The sequence below is a fragment of the Prosopis cineraria genome, unplaced genomic scaffold (genome assembly GCF_029017545.1).
Source record: "Prosopis cineraria cultivar Desert tree isolate PC_DT_omini unplaced genomic scaffold, ASM2901754v1 PC1, whole genome shotgun sequence".
NCBI lineage: Eukaryota > Viridiplantae > Streptophyta > Magnoliopsida > Fabales > Fabaceae > Prosopis > Prosopis cineraria.
In genome coordinates this window covers 22,525,315-22,531,438 of record NW_026555332.1, presented here as the reverse complement: position 1 = coordinate 22,531,438, position 6,124 = coordinate 22,525,315, and positions in this window count along the sequence as shown.

Here is a 6,124-nt window from a genome sequence, read left to right as displayed (position 1 = left end):
ATTCTTCCATTAATAATGTCCTAGGGTTCCTACTTTAATAGGGAAGTCCACTTAGCTTGCAACTTTAATTCATTAGTTAATTAGGTAACAATTTCACTCATTTAGTTAATCTATTCACCAAGTTAACTAGCCTAGGTAGTATAGGTCAGCTCCTTGTGAGAAGACCTAAAATTGGCTATATACCACATTAGAGTTAGGTCTAGAATTAATTTTGAGGGTTAAACAACTACACTTGTCAAAATTTTGACGGTTAAAATCCTTCAATCTTAATTATCTTCTCCTTGCCGTTATATTTATTCCTTTATTAGGTTAAGTGGTGATAGAGGTGCTTTGCCTTACTATAGGGCTTCCTCCCTTCTCAATATTTGTCAAATACAATGTTTGTATCCTGCCTTCCTAATATCTATCACATACTCAAGCTATGAGAATGTCTTTTGTAGTTTGTATGGTTCTCTTAGTTTCCTTATCTTTTTGAGGATGATAAGCAATGCTAAACCTCAATTGAGTGCCAAGAGCTCTATGTAAGGACTTCCAAATTTAGAAGTAAATCTTAGGTCTCTGTCTTATAGATAATGTTACTAGGTATTCTACAATCTGACAATCTCTTTAATATAAATTTGAGCAAACCTATCCAAACTATAGGTATACTTAACTAGCAAAAAGTGAGTAGACTTAGTAATCTATCCACAATTACCCTAATGATATTAAAGCCTGACTGTAATGTCTACTTTGACATTACCATTAATCACCACACAATCACAGCATACAATGGTAATTAGGAGCTCTAAATCACTCCTAGGCTTACCATAAATACAGAAGGGTTAAAACAATTAAATATTTAAAAATAATTTATAGTATTTGGGATCCCATAAAACCCTTTAAATGAGTTTTTTGAGCTCAAACTTAATGGTTTTTAAATATATAGGAAGCATAGAAAAGTTTGGGAAGCAAAACACCTAAAAACAAGGCAAAAATACCTTTTTGCACTTTTTGGCACTTTTACAGCGTTATATGTTACAGAGGGCTCAATTCCACTACATTACCGTATGCTGCAACATACACAATTTATGCCGTGGTGCACGTGCCAATTCATGATAGCATTTTGCTGTTACGATAGCTTTTTAAGGTGAATATTTGACATGCGCCATTTTTACATCCGATGTCCGTTTGGAGTAATTCAAGTGCCCACAAGAGGTTTATTTAATAAGCTAACTAATGGTATAAGTTTCATCACAATCTAATGTCGTATGTGAAATTTAAACACCTAGATGCAAAAGTAATATTTTAAAATGATTTTCAAGTATTAAAGTACCAAAAACTCAAAACTTATACCATTACCCCATTTTAAGGCCTGAACCAAGTCCAATGGACTAAAATACACTTGATTGATCATTTAAATAACCAATAATACTTCAAAACTAAGATTCAGCTACTCTATGCCCTAGTATCACCTAATAGGGCCAGTCACCACATTTCCACATATAAATCGCTGTGTGGCCAAATCATTACTACAATTCACATCTATATATCACCGCACGCACTTGTAATAGTATTTTAGCCTAATCTCACAATGTTTCACTAAACATTCCCCTTAGGCCAAAATATTACAAGTTCACTATACAAGTAATTTAACATATTACAACACATTTTACAATGTACTTACACTTGTACTAGTATTTTAGCCCATCACCACACATATCACCATATATATATCATCATATCGTACAATTCACGGGCTAAAATACATCACAACACATTATCATATAGGTGCAACTCAACAAGTTTATGCATTCCTAGTTGGCAACCTAAAATATTATACATTCATGGTTATATATACACAGAATATAAAATGGGCCTTGCCCAGCTCTTTCCCTTGTCCCCATCTGTCTCAGAACCTATAAAAATGTAAATTCACAAGGTGAGACATTGTCTTAGTAACCAAATATTCTACACTACCAATTAACAGGTAAAGTAATAACAAGTAATTATATAACAATTATCACCTTGCATAAGCAACATATTATAATTCACTAACATATGGCATGCATAACTAAGAAATTCTATCCGATCCTCCATTGCTCCCCGACTAAATTCATGGGCATTTATATTAGACTAACCCCTGAAGTATTAATCCCAACTCACCTTGCATGGGAATAACCGCCCGACCAAGGTGTTATCCTACTTTTGACCTACAAATTTCCCCTTGTCACAAGTAGCTAGGGTGTTATTAACTCCAACTCTACACCTTCACAGGTACTAAGGAGTGCTTGAGATGACTGCTAAGACTACTCATAATAGCAGTCTCGAATACGTGCCAGACCTAGTGTCCCAAAGTGTTAGTAGTACTATATGGATTTTTCACCACTTTCTTCTCAATGTCTCCCCCTCACACCATAAATCACCACATATGTATAAACAATTCACCACAATGCCATGCATGCACATTATCACATAAAAGGATATTAATCACCACTTTCTTTCATGCACTTATATCACACATATGCACATGTACTTTGCAAATGTCTACTAATGTACAACTATATCTTATCTCAATTATGTTTATAGTCCCATAAAACATGTTTATATGAATACAATGCATATCATGCACATGAAACTACTTGTATATGCTTAAACTAATTAATAAATATTGTAGATTATTCAGTTACCTCAATCTCTTTTATCAATAAAAGGGTTACCCCTGGTCCACGTGTGTTCTTATCGCTTCCTTAACCTTAAGGAGGTTTCAACTACTAAAATCTATAAAACATATGCACTATATGTTAGCTTTCAAACCCCAACATAAGTATTCCTTAACTAAGTTTAGTTAAATTTAGCTATTCAAAATTCCTAACTTCTATTATTGAGCTATTTGAAGCTACAACTACTTATATCATCTTCATTTAGCAACAACAAGCTAATTTTTGTCATTACTTAACTCCCACAACTTTAAAACTCTCAATTTATGGCTAGGGTTTATTCAACCCTTTCAATCCATACCCAAATCTTCATGTTAACACTCATTCAACTTAATGAAGCTTAAATCAAACTCCCACAAGCACATATAAGACCTAGAGTTCAAATATAATACCCCTGTAACTTAGAACCTAACCTCCCATTCTTAAAAATCCAAGAAAACCATGGTAGATAAGTAGAGAAGGTTGTTGGGAAGCTTGCCTATATGATTGGAGGTCCAAACAAGCATTTAACCTTAGCTAAATCTAAGCCCTAGCAAAGCCTTCATCTTTGTCCTTTGTGCCCTAGCTTTTCCCTAAGATTCCATCTATTTTTCTATTGATTTTCACAACTTCAATTTGCAGAGTTGTGCATTACGTCATGGCATAATTTGCTTATGTTGCGGCATAAAACATCGTGAGCTTAATCTTACTTGTATCATGCCGTCCTGTCCTGATTCAACTCAACTTCAACCCTAGCCCTTCTTTGGAGTTATCCAATGATCTAAAATGTCAATTAGCAACTCAAAAACATGTTTAACTTAATTAATCCATTAATTTACTAATTTATCCTTAAATAGCCATTAATTTTAAGATTTAAAACCAAGGATGTTACACTAAGAATGTCCTAGGTAATCCTATTAGAAAATCCATAGACACATTATCCCATTTTCATTCTAGAATATCTAAGGATTGTAAAGAACTGAAGGGTTTTTAGTGTTGTACTTTAACTTTTTGACATGTCAAACACTAAGTGACATACTTTGCTATGTTCAATTTCATACTAGGCCACCAAAAATGTTTCTTAAGATTATGATACATGTTGTTAGATACTAGATGAATAGTATATATACTCTTACGGGCTTCTTTGAAAATTATTCAAATCACCTACCTTAGGTACACACAATCTATTTTTGAATCTTAGTATTCCATTCTCAAACGAACTGAATTCTTTATATTTTTCTTATGACAACAACTCTCTAACCTTCTTAAAAAATGGGTCAAATCTTTGAGCATCCCTAATTTGACTCCTTAACTCTTTTTGTATACATAGGGTGCTCACAAAAAATTTTAGGATTAAAAGATATAGAGATATATAGGTTTCTAAAGTCCTTAATCAAGTAATACTATTTAAGTATCATTGAGGACATATGGAGGGACTTTCTACTTAAGGCATCTACAACTACATTAGCCTTACCGGGATGATACTTAAGAGTGTAATCATAATCCTTTAGAAAAACTATAGTTGTAATGCTCTCATTGATATTACCATACAAACCTCCACATAACTACTAATCAAAATAATTTACTTGAAAACTATGGGATCCTAAGATAAAACTTTTAAAAATCTCTTTATAGAAACTATACCCTAATTAGAACAGTACACAGCAAAAGCATAAGATATATACACATCAACTTGCAACTCAAAACAACCTAATTCACACAAAATTAGGGCAATGCACCATGGCGCGTGTAACACCCTCAAATTTACAAACCGATTTTTCGCAAGTTATTAATTCAAGAAATCATTTTTTTTTTGAACCCTTATCATACCCTTATCATGGTAGAAAAATTTCTACCATGATACATCCAAGACAATATACCACAGGTCTTAAAATATCTCAAAAAGCAATTAGAACCATGAGGGACAGACATGATCCTCATAGCATGTTATTTAAATTAGGTCATGAATCAAAAGGGACAGACATAATCCTCTTGGACATATAAATGCATTTAATAAAAAGGATTAGAGTTTACATGCTCCATAGACAAGATATGTCCTAAGTTGGCACAAGATACATTGTATAATCCAAAATAAGAGGCAACGTAAAAGATGGTGTCTCATACACCATAATTACACCTCTGGTGCTTTCTCGGCCGGATTCGCTCCTGTAAAAATATTAACCACGGGGAATGAGACTTAAAAGTCTCAGTAACCAAAAATTAATATGTAATGATGCATGCGGATGTAACTAATCATGCGATTGCTAAGTGGGCACACAAAACATTTAACCGAACAATATTTTCAAACAAACCGAACAAGTATTTAATTGCATGACTGCACCTTATATCCTCCTTTCACCATGCTCGGACGCCAAATCACCCGGCCAAAGGTGAGTTGGACCAAGCGACACGCCACTCATTGGGTCCAATGAGGGCTTACCACGTGGTAATAATTAACCGAACAGAAATTCCCATTAACACCATACATTAAAATACCCTGACAAGTCATGCATCATTCAAATATCCAAACAGAAATATATCCGAACAATAATATCTCATCATGATAAACAAAAATAAATTTTTAACCCACTTGGCAATAATTTCAAACAAGTATATACAGTATTTATTTTCAATAATTCATAATTTTTCCAAACAACAAAACAACACATAACCATTCACAAACACACTCATCACAACACATTAATAATGGTTACCTTGTGTCTTGAATAACAAGTTCCCCTTCACAACTCCTTTTTCACCACTATCTTTGTCAATATAATCTACATAATTATTTCACAATACTATATATTAATTTTACATTAAAATAAATAACTCTAATTTAAAGAGTTAGAAAGTCTTAAATCTATAGTCCATATTAACACTAATTTAAGATTTATGCCTTATTTAACTTCCCAAATTCTTTTCTAAAATTCTCGTACCCTAATGAACTATTTTTTTTTATCCTCAATTCACTTCTAGTATCACAATTTCATCCTTCTACATTCTAAAAATTCATCCAAAAATAAATTAAAAATTTTAGAATTATCCTGAAGCCTCAAATCACCTTTCTATAACCTCAAAAATACCTATTCATACTTAAATAAATATTTAATAATCATAGATTTATCCCTACATCTCAGATTCCACATAAATTCAACCATATAGATCTAGATTTTAACTCAAAAATTCTTAAACATGAGTTTCAACCTTAAGAAAATATTCTATAATATTTACTATATCCCTAAGATTTTAACCTATATTTTTAATCCATCATATCATCAGATTAACTATCCTATAGAAAAATCCTAATCAAAATATTTACTCTATCCTACAAAATAATCATATCACTAGAAAGCTAATATTATTTAGAAAATAACTATAAAATTAATTTTGTAATTAAATAAATTTTTAAATGCTAATCTAAACAGGAAAGTTAGAACATACCTGAA